Below are 14,515 nucleotides of genomic sequence, written 5' to 3'. Positions count from 1 at the left end.
GTCTTAAAAAAAGTGTAGAGATGTGGTAACAATAAGTCTCCCTACTTGGCAATAGCTGGATGAGGTCCCTCGGTTTTTCACAGTGCCCACTACTGTCCTATTGTCTTCTCCCAGTGACAATATGTTCCACAGAAGATAGTGAGACATTCATTTCTGGGAAAGTAGTAACTTGGACGTAGCCTGTTTTCCATCTTCTAAACTCTAGTCTGATTTCTGGCTGACAAAACTACTAAAGCCAATTGATATATACTCACGTGCTAATGAAACAGCTCCATGAGACGCAAAGAGGATACATCCTGCTTAGAGCTTTCTTCTGTGTGATCTAGCAGAATGTGGAGATCAGATGAAGATGTACAGGTGAAGACGGGAAAACTGAATCCTCAAAAGTAAGTTTCTCATAAAACATCACGGATCTTTGGAAGAGGATGGCCTCAGTTCCACTGAAGACGCTTGATCTTCTGGCCTTTAAAAGCTAAGGGAGCGCAGCAAGTTGAACTCTCATTATTTCTGAGATTGAAAAAAGAATAGCTGGGAGCAGAGAGATTTTCACATGGTCTTTTAACAAATAAAGCTGGGCTGTCAGCCATTTTTTTGTGAAGACTTCACCTTCCACCGGTTTATATTGGAGCAAAGTTTCTGGATTTTGCTGGAATCAAACTGATATTAATCTGGATTGTATAGTATTTAGTAAATTAATATACATATTTTAATCTAAAACATCACAAGTCTGGACTATAACTCAGTGATATAATAAAAAACAACAGAGAAATTAAAATTATAGAGTAAAAGTATTTATTTGACACAAAGACCCACTCAAGAAGGAACAGTACAACGAAAATGGCATGATACACACAAAAACTGAATAGAAAAATTGAAAGTTTAAATTCAGATTTATTAATTATCACATTAAATGTGAATAAATGACTCAATCAAAAGGCAGAAACTGTCAAACTGGGTAAAAAACAAGAACAAAATTTTCTGTCTAAAAGAAATATTCCTCAGATTCAAATGCCCAACTAGGTTAAAATTAGTGAGGCATGGTGGTGCACACCTGTAATCCCAGAATTCAGGAGGCTGAGGCAGAAGGAACACTTCGAGTTCAAACCCAGCCTCAACAACTAGTGAATTCAAGACCAACTTGAACTGCATAGTGAGACCCTGTCTCAAAAAAGCCAAACAAGTCAGGCATGGTGACACATGCCTATAATCCCAGAATTCAGGAGGCTGAGGCAGAAGGATCGCTGAGAGTTGGAGACCAGCCTGGGCTACACAGTGAGTTGCAGAGCAGTCTGAACTACACAGTGAGACCCTGTCTGAAAAAACAAACAAACAAACAAAAAACAATCAAAAAAGCCAAGCAAACAAAACCCAAATAGGTTAAAATTAAATCATGGGGAATATACATATGCTATGAATACTTTGAAGAATCAAGAAAGAAATTTGGAAAATTCCCAAATCTTCACATATCAAACAATATATTTTAAAATAGCCAATAGGCCAAAGAAGATACCATAGGAACATTAGAAAACGTTATGAACTAGTAAAGAAGAAAATATAACATATCAAAGAACATGGGATGCAGCTAAAGCAGTACATACAGGGGAATGTATAGATTTAAGTGACTATATCAAAAAAAGTAGAACATTCTTAAAATAGCACCCCCAGCTCTACCTTAAGATACTAAATAAGGAAGAAATGAAACAAGCAGAAGAAAGGAAACAATACAAATTAAGGTAGTAATCTACAAAATATAAAACAGAACAATAACAGACAAAAATTGATGAAGCTAAAAGCTGGTTCATGAGAAGATCAATAAAACAGAGAAAACTCCAGATGAATGAATCAGAAAAAGAGAGACAAATTACAAGTTTCAAAAAGGAGTGTAGCTACAAGGTAGCTAACTAGAAGCGACAGGTGTGTGGGCCCCTGCCTGAAGGAAGCATTACAAAAACAAAGAATAAACACCATGTGTTTGGCTGGAATATTCAGGACAGAATGCTGGTGTGCACTGAGGAGTGAAACAGATCAACTATGGAGCAATAGATGTCAGGTAGTCTGGTAAGAGATCTCAGAAGCTGGGTATGGTGGTACATACCTGTGATCGTAACATCCTGTAGGCTGAGGCAGGAGGATTTCAAGATCAAGCCCAGTCTGGGAAACTTAGTGATTTAGCAAGAACATGTCTCAAAATAACTCAATAAAATAAAAAGGACTGGGGATGTAGCTCTGTGCAAAGGCCCTTAGTTCAATTACCAATACCAGGCAAAAAAAAATGTGTAGCTAACACTTGATTAAGAAGATCCACTGATGGGAAATAAATGAAAAGCTCAAAATCATTAACCAGTAGAGAAATGAAAATTAAAACCTGGGGAAATGCTATAAACCTTGTAGAGTATTTAAAATTAGAAAGATTAACCACACCAAGTGTTGCAGAGAATGTGGAGAAACTAAAAATTTTGAAAACTTTTGGTAGAGAAGTATAATGGCACAATCACTTTAGAAAAAAGTCTGAAGGGGGTTTTCCTTGATTTTTTTTCAATGGAGCTAAAATTTACTGTCTTCAATGTTCTAAGTTTTCATTTCAATGGTATGAACTTATTGATATTATTATGCAACCATTTGCAATATGCATCTCCTGAATTCTTTGCATCTTGCAAAACTGGAACTTCGTATCCATGAAACAATAATTCTTCATTCCTCTCTACTCCAGGCAACCCTCAGGTTGCCACTGGAAACCACTGTTTCTGTATCATCACTTTGACTACTCTAAGTACATCATAGAATTAGAACTGTAGAGTTGTCTGATTGTCACTGGCTTATTACATTTACCACAATGTCCCAAAGATTCATCCACATGTAGCATCTGTCAGAATTTCCTTCCTTTTTAAGGCTGGATATTTCAGAGAGAGAGTGTGTGTGTGTGTGTGTGTGTGTGTGTGTGTGTGCCTCTGCACTTGTGCATATCGCAATTTCCTTATCCACTCATCTCTAGATGAAACACTGGGGTTGCTTTCATGTCCAAATATCCTCAAGATCCTAATTTTAACTCCTTTGGATACATGCCTAGAATTGAAATTGCTAGAGCTACAATCATTCCTTTTTTAATAAAAGTTTAGAAGATATTGTTGAATATTTTTATATTGAGCAGACATTGTTGAAACTTTACAACTTTTTTAGAGAACACCATATATTAACTATACTATTTTAAATTCTTACCAACGATGAACAAAGTTTCCAGTTTAACCACATTCTCGCCAACACTTATCATTGCGCTTCTTTATTTTGTTTTGTTTACTAGCCATTCTAATGTTTGAGATGGTATCTTATTATAGTTTCAGCTACATTTTTTTTTCTTTTTATTGAGTTTGTTGGTACCTTTTAGGGATACAGTACAGTTACATTCATTATTGGGCTCTTGTACCTTTTTACATGACTGGTCTTGGTTGGCTACATTAATGATTAAATATTAAACATCTCTTCATATTTTCACTGGTCATTTGTATATTTTCTTTGGAGAAAAGTTTCTTCAATTCTTTTGCCCATTTTTGAATCATGCTGCTTGTTTTGCTGTTGTGGAGTTATAGGAGTTCTCAATATATTTCACATATGAATTCATTATGATGGGTAAGATTTGAAAATCTTTTTCTCTCATCCTATAGACCTTCCTCCTTCCTTCCTCCTTCCCTCCCTCCCTCCCTCCCTTCCTTTCTTCCTTCCCTTTCTTTATTTCTTTTTGAAGACAGGTCCTGATATATCATTCAGGCTGCCCTTGAAATCACAGTGTAGCACAGGCTGGCCTTCATCCTCCTGTCTCAGCCCCAAGTCTGGGAATATAAGCGTGTGTCACCATGACTGGCCACTCAGTTTCTTTTGATGGGTACAACTTTAAAATTTTGATGATGTCCAATTTGTCCGCCTATTCTATTACTGTTTTTGCCTGTGCCTTGGGTATCACAGCTAATACATTATTGCCAAATCTAATGTTCTGGGAGTGTTTCCTATGTTTTCTTTTAAGAGTGTAGTGGTTTTAGATTTTATGTTTAGCTTATCAAGCTATTTAATTTTTAAAAATTTTACTGGGGCATTTTAGATGTACATAATGATAATGTTCATCATAGGGAATTTGCACTGTACATGATATGTCTTGTTTCTTCTTTTTCCCCTTTCCCATCCCTCTCTTCAAACTCTCTTCCTCTGATTATTTACAAAAGCTGTTTCCATTGTTTTCTTCTATTTTTTGTCTTGTGCCATCTTTCCTTTCCCCCTCCCCTTGTTCCCCTTCTAATTTGAACATTTTTTCCCGTTTCCCAAAGCCTATTATGTATTCTGGTCCTTATTTACACTTTGGGTTTCTCATACCAGAGTAAAAGAATTCAGTATTTAAACGTGTGTCTCATATTTTATTTAAGAGTTTGGTATCGAGGTACATCCATTTAGGTACAAATGTCTTGAGCTTATCCTTCTTTAAGGTAGAGTAGTAATCCATTGTATAAAAACACCCACATCTAGCTGGGCATGGTGGCGCACGCCTGTAATCCCAGCACTCGGGAGGCTGAGGCAGGAGGATCGCTGTGAGTTCGAGACCAGCCTGGGCTACATAGTGAGTTCCAGGTCAGTCTCAACTACATAGGCTACACTGTACCTCTATAAACATGGGTGTGCACATATTGCTGTGGTATGATGCTTTTAATTCTTTGGGGAATAAAAGGGCAATAGTTGGGTCAAATGGAACTTCTAGTTTTAATTTTTTGAGGAGTCTCCACACTGATTTCGACAGTGGTTGCACCAGTCTGTACTCCCACCAACAATGGAGAAGGGTTCCTTTCTCCCCAAAGCCCTGTCAGCATTTATTATTGGCTGATTTCTTGATAATGACCATTTTTTCTGGAGACAGAATCAGTGTTGTTTTAATTTGGATCTCTCAGATGACCAGTGAAGTTGAACATTTTTTCATGTATTTATTTGCTGTTTCTACTGCTTCATCTCAGAAGTGTCTATTCATTCAGATGCCCATTTTAGCTCTAAATTTGAAGGGTATGATATTCTAGACATGAGTCCTTTGTTTGAGGAACAGCTGGCAAAATTTTTTCCCTCACTGTGTATTGTGTCTTCACTCCGTTGCAGGTTTCTTTTGCTGTGCAAAAGTTTTTTTTTTTTTTTAAAAAACATGTATCTTCTTTATTTTTATACCAAAACATTTATTTGGACATACATAATTATAACACCCATCACAGGGAATTGGCACTTGTAAGAGGTGGGCTGTGCAAAAGCTTAATAAAATGAGTTTCCAGTTATTGATTCTTTGTGACATTTCCTGTGCAATTGGGGTTTTGTTCATAAAGTCTTTGCCTAGGTCAACTGTCTTCAAGACAGCAGATTTAGTGTTTCTGTTTTGATATTTAGATCTTTAAAGCATTTTTTTTCTTTTTCTTTTTAATTGAGTTTATTGGTACATTTTAGGGATACAGTACAGTTACATTCACTGTTAGGATCTTGTACCTTTACATGACAGGTCTTGGTTCTCATTTTTCCCCTCCCCCCTTCCCTCACCCCATCCCCCTCACCCTCCCCTATTTACAAAGACTTTGTTTCCATTCTTTTCTTTTCTCATATTTTTTCTAAGGGCTAAAGGTGTAGAGGAAGTGGGAAGGGCAAGGGAATGGAAATAAGGGAAAAGAAAAAATCTGATTCTGCATTTTCTAATCGGTTCCATTGATCCTTGGATTTTTTTGATGGTACCATGTTGTTTTTGACTACAGTATTGTATTGTATTGTATTTATTTATTTATTTTTGATACCGGAATTGAGCTCAGGATCTTGTGCTTTCCAGGCAGACAAGGAGACAGTGAACTACATTTCCAGATGAATACCATGTTGTTTTGGGGTTTTTGTTTGTTTGTTTGTTTGTTTTGTTTTTGAGACAGGGTCTCACTATGTAGTCATGATTGACCTGGAACTCACTATGTAGCCCAGGCTGGTCTTGAACTCACAGCGATCCTCCTGCCTCAGCTTCCCGAGTGCTGGGATTACAGCCATGCACCACCACACCCGGCTTCCATGTTGTTTTTATCACAGTAGCTTTGTAGCACAACTTCAAGTCAGGGATTGTGATGCTCCCTTCCTTGGCCTTGCTATTTGGAACTGGTTTTGTTATTCTAGTTCCAACTGATTTTTAGTATTCTTTTCTCTAGTTTTGTGAGATATACTATTGGTATTTTTCTACCAGGATTGCATTAAAACTGTATATAAATTTTGGAAGTAGGGCTATTTTCACTATGCTGGTTATTCCTATTCAAGAACAAAGGACATCTTTCCATTTTTCTAATGTCCTCTTTAATCTCTTTTTCTCATAATACTGTAGTTTTCAATATAAAGATCTTTTACTTCCTCATTAGATTGATTTCTAGGTATTTCATTTTCTTGGATACTATTGTGAAAGGCCTTGTTTACTAATTTCTCTCTCAGTGCATTTATTATTTGTGTATAGGAATGCTATTGATTTTTTAGTATTAACTTTGTATACAGCTATACTACTGAACTTGGTTATTAAATCAAGAAGTCTTTTGGTGGAATTTTGGGGGTCATCTTTTTAGAGTATCTGTCATCTGCAAAAATGATAATTTAACTTCTTCCTTTTCTATCCTTATGCCTTTTATTTCTTTCTAATATGTATTATCTAATTGCTCTGGCTAGTGTTTCCAGAACTATATTGAATAAGACTAGTGGTAGTGGACATCCTTGTCTTGTTCCTAATTTTAGAGTGAAGGCTTTCAGTTTTTGTTCACTTAGTATGATATTGGCTGATGGTTTGTCACAGAGGCTTTTATCAGATTTAGATGAAAACCATCTATTCCAATTTTCTATAGGGTTTTTATCAAGAATGGATGTTGGAATTGGTCAAATGCATTTTTTTGATCTATTGAGATGATCACATGGTTTTTGTGTTTGGTTTCTTTAATATGTTAACATTTGTTAAAATATGTTAATATGTTAACTTTTATTGATTTGCATATGTTGAACCATCTCTGCATCCCTGGGATGAATCCTAATTGGTCAGGGTATATAATCTTGATTTACTGGGTTCTGTTTTCCACTATCTTATTGAGGATTTTTGCATCAAGTTTCATTAGGGAGATTAGCCTGTAGTTCTCTTTTTGGGTTGGATCTTTCTCTGGTTTTGGTATCAAGGTAACATTTACTTCCAGGAATTAATTTGGAAGTATTGGTTCCCTTTCTACTACATTAAAGAGTTTGAGGAGTAGTGGTCTTAGAACTTCTGTAAATTTCTTGTTGAATTCAGTAGTGAATCCATCAGGACCTGGGCTTTTCTTTGCTGGTAGGTTTCTAATTATATCTTTAATTTCATTAACAGATATTAATTTATTTAGAATTTTTATATCTTCTTGACTCAACCTTGGCAATTTATATGTATCTAAGAATTTGCCTATTTCTTCTGTGTTTTCCATTTTATTAGAATACAGGTTCTCAAAGTAGATATTGATGATCTGCATTTCTGCAGGATCTGTTGTGATTCTAGCCTTTTGATTCCTAATTGCATGGATTTGAGTCTTTTATTTTTTTTCTTTTGTAAGTTTGGCTAAGGATTTGTCAATTTTATTTAATCTTTCAAAAAACAAACTCGGACTCATTGATTCTTTGAATTATTTTCTTAGTCTTTCTTGCATTAATTTCTGTTCTAATCTTTATAATTTTCCCAACTCATATGAGCTTTGGGCTTGACTTTCACTTTTTCTCAAAATTTGACATTCAACATTAGGTTGTTTATTTGAGCTCTCTGTGTTTTTCTTATATGGGAATTCACCACTGTACCTTTCTCTCACTGGACTCCTTGCATTGCATTCATAAGTTCCAGTATGCTGTATTGTCATTATTGTTTAATTGTAGAAACACTTTAATTTCTTCTTTAAGAAATATGACTCATTGGTTGTTCAGAAGGGTATTATTTAATTTCCATGTGTTTATGAAGTTCTCATGGTTTCTTTTGCCATTGATTTCCAATTTCATTGAACTATGATCCTATAACATGCATGGAACAATTTCAATTCCTTTGCATTTACTTAAGCATATTCTATGAGCTAATAGGTGGTCCCGTGTATACTTGAGAAAAATGTGCTCTGATGTTGTGGTATGGAATACTCTGTAGACATCTGCTAAGACCATTTGTTCAAAAGTTTGGTTCAGTTCTGATATTTCTGTTGATTTCTGTCTAGTTGATCTATTTGTGACAGTGGGGTACTGAGATCCCCCATTGCAACTGTATTAGTGCTTATTTGATTTTTCATGTCCCTTAATATTTGTTTTATATAGTTGGGTGCGCTGGTATTTGGTATATATATATATTTATGACTGTTATCTCTTCCTCTTGGAATATTCCTTTTACAAAGATATAGCAACCTTCTTTGTTTCTCTTAATCAGTCTTCATTTGAAATCCACTTTGTCTGCAAATACAATAGCTACCTCTGATTTTTTTCTGGGTTCTTATTTTATGGAGTATTATTTTCCATCTTTTAACTTTCAGTCTATGAATTCCTTTTTAAATTAAATGTGTTTCTTGTACGTAGTACATTGTTGGATCTTGCTTCTTGATCCATTCTGCCAGTCTGTTTCTTTTGATTTGTGAATTTAGACCATTTACATTGATGGTTATAACTTTATTGACTTATCCTTATCATGTTATTTTCCTATTGCTGGTTCTCTTTTATCTCCTCTGTTTAATTGCTTGCCTTATCTGATAGATTCATTTTGTTGGGGTTCATGGAGTTGTTGTCCTTGATAACTCTAGAATATCCCCAGAATATTTTGGAGTGATGGTTTGGTGGTCATGAATTTCTTCAGGTATTCTTTGTCCTGGAAGTATCTTATTTCTCCATCAAATCTAAAAGATAGTCTTGTGGGGTTGATCAGTCTGGGTTGGAGGTCATTTTCTTTTAGGGTTTGAAATACTCCACTTCAAGCTCTCCTTGACTTGTATTGAGAAGTCTGATTCAGATGGGCTTTCCTTTATAGATTATTTGTTTATTTTCCTTAACAGCTTTTAATATTCTGTTCTTCTGTTGAATCTCTGGAATCTTGACTATTGTATGCCTTAGGTATATTTTATTTTAGCCTGGCTAATTGGATTTCTACATGCTTCACTTATCTGCATGTTAAATTGTTCTTCCACGCTTGGAAGGTTTTCTGCTGTTACTTCTGTGAACAGATTTTTTTGTGTCATGTGCTTTCTCTTGCTTTTTTTTTTTTTGACTCTGATCAATTTGATGTTATTCTTTCTTCCATCATCTAACAGCTGTTGTATTGTTTTTTCATGGGCCCTTGCTATTTTTAAGAAATTCTTGTTTTCATAATCACTAAATGAAATTCTGTCTTCTATATCTGATATTCTGTCCTCACATTGGCTCATTGTGCTATGTATATTTTCAGTGGATTTTTAAACTCTTGGATGAATGTTTGAATATGTTTCTTGGATTTCATTTCTTTCCTATATTGGGAGTTTATGGTTACCATTATATTCTTAAGCTTCTCTTTTTTAGAAAAATGTGTATCTGCTCAAGAGTCACTAACCATGTCTTTCACTATGGTCATCATCTCTGTAATTACTTGAGAAATTATTTCTGATTTTATTTTTCTTTCTAGAGCCTCATTCATCTGTTTTGTTACTTCCACTCATACCACTTCAGAGAGTCCAAGTGGGTGGTTTTTTAAATGTTCCACCTCATTGACTCCTTAGTTTGTTTTTGATGAACTGGAAGTCTAAGATTACATCTTGCTTAAGTGTTTTCTCATTGTCTATTTTATTTAGTTTAATTCCTGGGTTAATGCTTGTAAATTGCTTATAGCAAGTAGCTTTATTGCTAGTATTTAGACCCCTTAGGAAATTACTACTTCCCAGGGATGTCTTTCAGGTGTAGCTGGCTTTCAGATTTTTAGTATGTTGCACAAACCTACCTCTTCAGTTTATTGGAGGTGAGAAGTTGCTCCCTATTTGGCCTAGCACTTGGTTCTTTGGCTCTGGTCTTCAGCATTATTTATGCCTCTTAGGCAATCTCAGTCTTGGGACACCAAGAAGAGCAACTGATAAGAACAACTATGTCACCTTGGCTGAAGTAGTACAATCCATAATAACAACAGCATCAAGCATAATTTAGAAAATGACAAACTGTGCTGGGCGTGGTGGTGCACGCCTGTAATCTCAGCACTTTGGAGGCTGAGGCAGGAGGATTGCTGTGAGTTTGAGACCAGCCTGGGATAGTGAGTTCCAGGTCAGTCTCAACTACATAGTGAGACCCTATCTCAAAAATACAAAACGTAACAAACAAAAAAAATGACAAACTGTGGTGACTATTAATTTGCTACCTTGACTGTATGAACTGTATTTGTGGTTATATAATAAAAATCTAAAACAAACTAGAAAATTGTGTATGGTAAATGCATCCTCAATATGGTGATTTCATCCTCAGAGGAGAAAATTTAATAGAGGTTAAGGGAAAAAAAATAGCAAAATAGAGGAGGAAGAGGAGAAGCAAGGCTGGATGATAAAGAAAGGTTACGCAAACTTTGGGAAACTGGTGAAGAAGATAGGATGGAAAGAGAGAATAAAGAAATATAAACATGAACAGAACAACAACAAACTATAAACAGTGTTTACACTCATATAAAAAGAACAATTAAGAAAAGACAAAACAAAACGAACCAAAAAGAAGAAAAAACAAAGTCCACTTCAAAGTGTTTCTGCTGTCACTGCTTAACAAATTGAGTAGACAGAGCTCAGATCTGTGTTGATCAATTCCAGTAAGCCAGCTGTAGATCTACAGCAGGCTGGTGGATAATCCCAACAAACACGCACTTTTAGTTGCACTGAAGTTCAGGACAGTTTCTGGCTGTGAGGCTGGAACCCAATCTGTTCAGCCTGCAATGCTCCATGTACCTCCTGCCAGCTTCAACTCAGCCCCTTGACCTTCCACCAATTCAAACTCAGGACCACCTCACCCTGACACTGGGAGCTGCTACACTGAGCCAGCAGCTACTCTGAGTTCTGAGCTCAGTTGTCCCCTCTCCAAAATGGCTACTTGCCAATCACCTTTCCTGGTGGATGTCTGAACCGGAAGAAATCACCAGCCACTGCAGTCTGCTGCATACTCTGCTCTGTTCCACTGGTGCATTTCTCCATGGAGACCTCTGGTGTCACAAGTAATCATCACATACCTGAAGGCTTGAGCTACCTTTCCCATGCAGTAAGTCAAGGTTCAGGTAGAAAGTGCCACTTGCCACCTATTTCTTCTTCATAAAAGCCTCTTCACTCTCCTTGTGGGCTTTGATTCTCACTTCAGGACCCAGGGACCCATTTCCCTCCTTCTTCTCTTCCTCATGTTGCTATATTATAGCATCTGGAACCAAATCTCAGAGAGGCTTTTTCCTCTGAAGTTCACCACTCCACCATCTTCCTGGCAATCCTATCAAATTATTTTGAGTTAATTTTTCTATATAATATTTTGTAAGGGTCCAACATTCTTCTTTGGCATATGGCTACCCCATTTTTCAAGAACAATTGTTGAAAAGATTTTTCTATAGCATATTGAATACTCTTTGTACATGCACACGTGTGCACTATGGTAGATTGGACTCAGTGCCTCTGCAGTAAGCTTCATCGCCAGACTGTTTATTTTTATTTTTTTGGTACTAGGAATGGAGCTTAGAATGTTGTGCTTGTGAGTCATGCAGCAGCACTTCTGAACTAAGTCCCCAGCCCTGCCAGACTATTTATTTGAGGCAAGGTCTTCCTAAATTGCTAAGTTGCCCAGGTTGGACTAACAATCCTCCTGCTTCAGCCACCCAGTTTTCTGGGATTATAGGTGTGTTCTATCACACTCAGATTTGACATTTAAAATAATTGTTTGACCATATACATGGGGTCTTATTTCGGAATTTTCTATTTCATTAGTGTATATGTCTTTCTTTGTGCTGTTACTGCTTTGATTGGGGACTTTGATTACTGTACCTTTATTTTTGTTATTTTCTTTAAAAATTTTTTATTCCTATTAGTATATTTTGCAGTATATAATGATTATATCTATTGTGAGGAGTGATATATGTATATTTTTAAAAATCTCAAATTTTTCAACCCCTTCCTCCCTCTCTCCATTTCTTTGCCCCCTTCTGATTTTCAAAAGATCTCCCTCTTTCCTACATATCATATTTTATTTTGCTATTTAAATTATTTATATTTTGGGTTTCTCATGTAGGAGAAATCATGCAATATTTAATCTTGTGTGTCTGATTTATTTCACTTAGTACTGTGGACTCATGGTCATCCATTTTGTTACAAGTGACTTAAACTTATTCTTTATAACATAGTAATACTGCATTGTGTATAAATTCTACATTTTCTTTATCCATTCATCTGTTAGTGGACATACTGTATAGGCTGCTTTCAAGATTTAGCTATTGTAAATTGTATTACTATAAACATGGTATGCATATATCACTGTAATATAATATCTTTAACTCCTTTGGAGTGATACCTAGAAGGGAAATAGCTGGTTCAAATGGAATTTCTAGTTTTAGTTTTTGAGGACTCTCCATACTGATTTCCATAGTGGTTGTACTAGTTTACATTCCCACCAACAATTGAGAAAAATTTCTATTGCCCTGCAGCCTTACCAGCATTTGCTATTCTTTGATTTCTTTAAAATAGCCATTCTTTCTCAAGTAAGATGAAATCACCATGTTGCTTTAATTTGTATTTCTCTAATGACTAGAGATGTTGAACATTCTTTTTCATGTATTTATTGGTCATTTGTACTTTTTCTGTAAAATATGTATTCATTTCAGCTGACCATTTTTTAATTGGGTCCTGTATTTTGGGGACTCTGATTTTTTTGAGTTTTTTATATATTCTAGATATTTGTCCTCTGTCCAAGGAATAACAGGCAGAAACTGCTCAGAAAGTCCTTGCTTATTCTTATGACTCTGAGAGTTTTTAATCTATCTTCTGGCTATCTGTGTCTGTTTTAACATTTAGTTCTTTGATCCATTTGATTTTACCTTAGTCAATGATGAGGGACATAAGTCTAGATTCAGTCTTATTCATGTGGATAACCAGTTTTCCTAGCACAATTTTCTAGAGGCTATCTGCGTGTTTTTGTCTCCTTTGTCAAAGATCAGTTAGCTGAATGTGTCTGTATTATTTCTGCATCTTCTATTCTGTACCACTGATCCACATATCTGTGTTTGTGCCATTATCATGTTGTTTTATCATTGTAGCTTAATATAACTTGAAGTCAGGGATTGTGGTGCCTCCTTCTTTCTTCTTGTTGCCCAGAAATGCTTTTGCTATTTGGGTATTTTCTGGTACAATATGAATGTTAATATAGTTTTCTCTAGTTCTGTGAGGAATTCTGCTAGTATTTTGATTGGGATTGTATTGAATCTGTATATCAATTTTGGAAGTATGGCTATTTTGACAATGTTAGGTCTGCCTATCCAGGAACATGGGCCCTTTTCCATTTTCTGACATGCTCTTCATTCTCATTTTTCAGTGTATTATATAGTCTTTGTTATAGCCACCTTTCATTTCCTTGGTTAGGTTAATTCCTACATATTTAATTTTTATGCTATTATGAATGGCATTGTTTTCCTAATTTTTCTTCAGTGAGTTCATTATTCATGTACAGAGTTGTTATTGATTTTTGTGTATTGATTTTGTTACTGAATTTGGTTAATTCTAGGAGTCTTTTGGTGGAGTTTTTTATCTTCTATGTGGAAGATCATGTCATTTGTGAGTAATGATGATAATTTGATTTATCCTTTCCAGATATATCCTGTCACTTATTTCTCTTGCGTGATTGCTCTGACTAATGTTTCAAGTACTATATTGAACAGACATGGTGGAAGTGGACATCCTTGTCTTACTCCTGATTTTAAAGGAAAAGCTTTCAGCTTTTCCCCATTTAGTATGATACTTGCCATTGGTTTGTATAGTGGGCATCTTTGTCTTATTCCTGATTTTTAAGGAAAATTGTTCAGTCTTTCCCCATTTAATGTAATTTTGGCAAGTGGATGGTCATAAATGGCTTTTATCAACTTGAGATAAAGCAATTGTATACCTATTTTCTTCAGGCTTTTTAAAAATCTTGATTAGATGTTGGATTTTGTCAAAGACATTTTTGTGTCAATTGAGATGATCGTATGATTTTTATCCTTGCTCCTGTTTATGTGATGTATTACATTTATTAATTTGTATATATCTAACCATCCTTGCATCCCTGAGATGAATCATTACTAGGTTATTCACCATTTTTATATTGTCTTGGTTCAGTTCCATTAATTCATATGTATCGAATAATCTATCTATTTCTTCTGAATTCTTCATTTTATTAAAGTATAGATTTACAAAGTAATTACTAATAATCTGGATTTCAGTAATGTCTTGTAATTTCACCTTTTTTATTTCTAATTGCTTTGCTTTGGGTCATTTTTTTTCTTTTCTTTTCTTTT

The sequence above is a fragment of the Fukomys damarensis genome, unplaced genomic scaffold (genome assembly GCF_012274545.1).
Source record: "Fukomys damarensis isolate Sample0158 unplaced genomic scaffold, DMR_v1.0_HiC HiC_scaffold_19, whole genome shotgun sequence".
Taxonomy (NCBI): Eukaryota; Metazoa; Chordata; class Mammalia; order Rodentia; family Bathyergidae; genus Fukomys; species Fukomys damarensis.
This window is presented reverse-complemented; position numbering follows the sequence as displayed.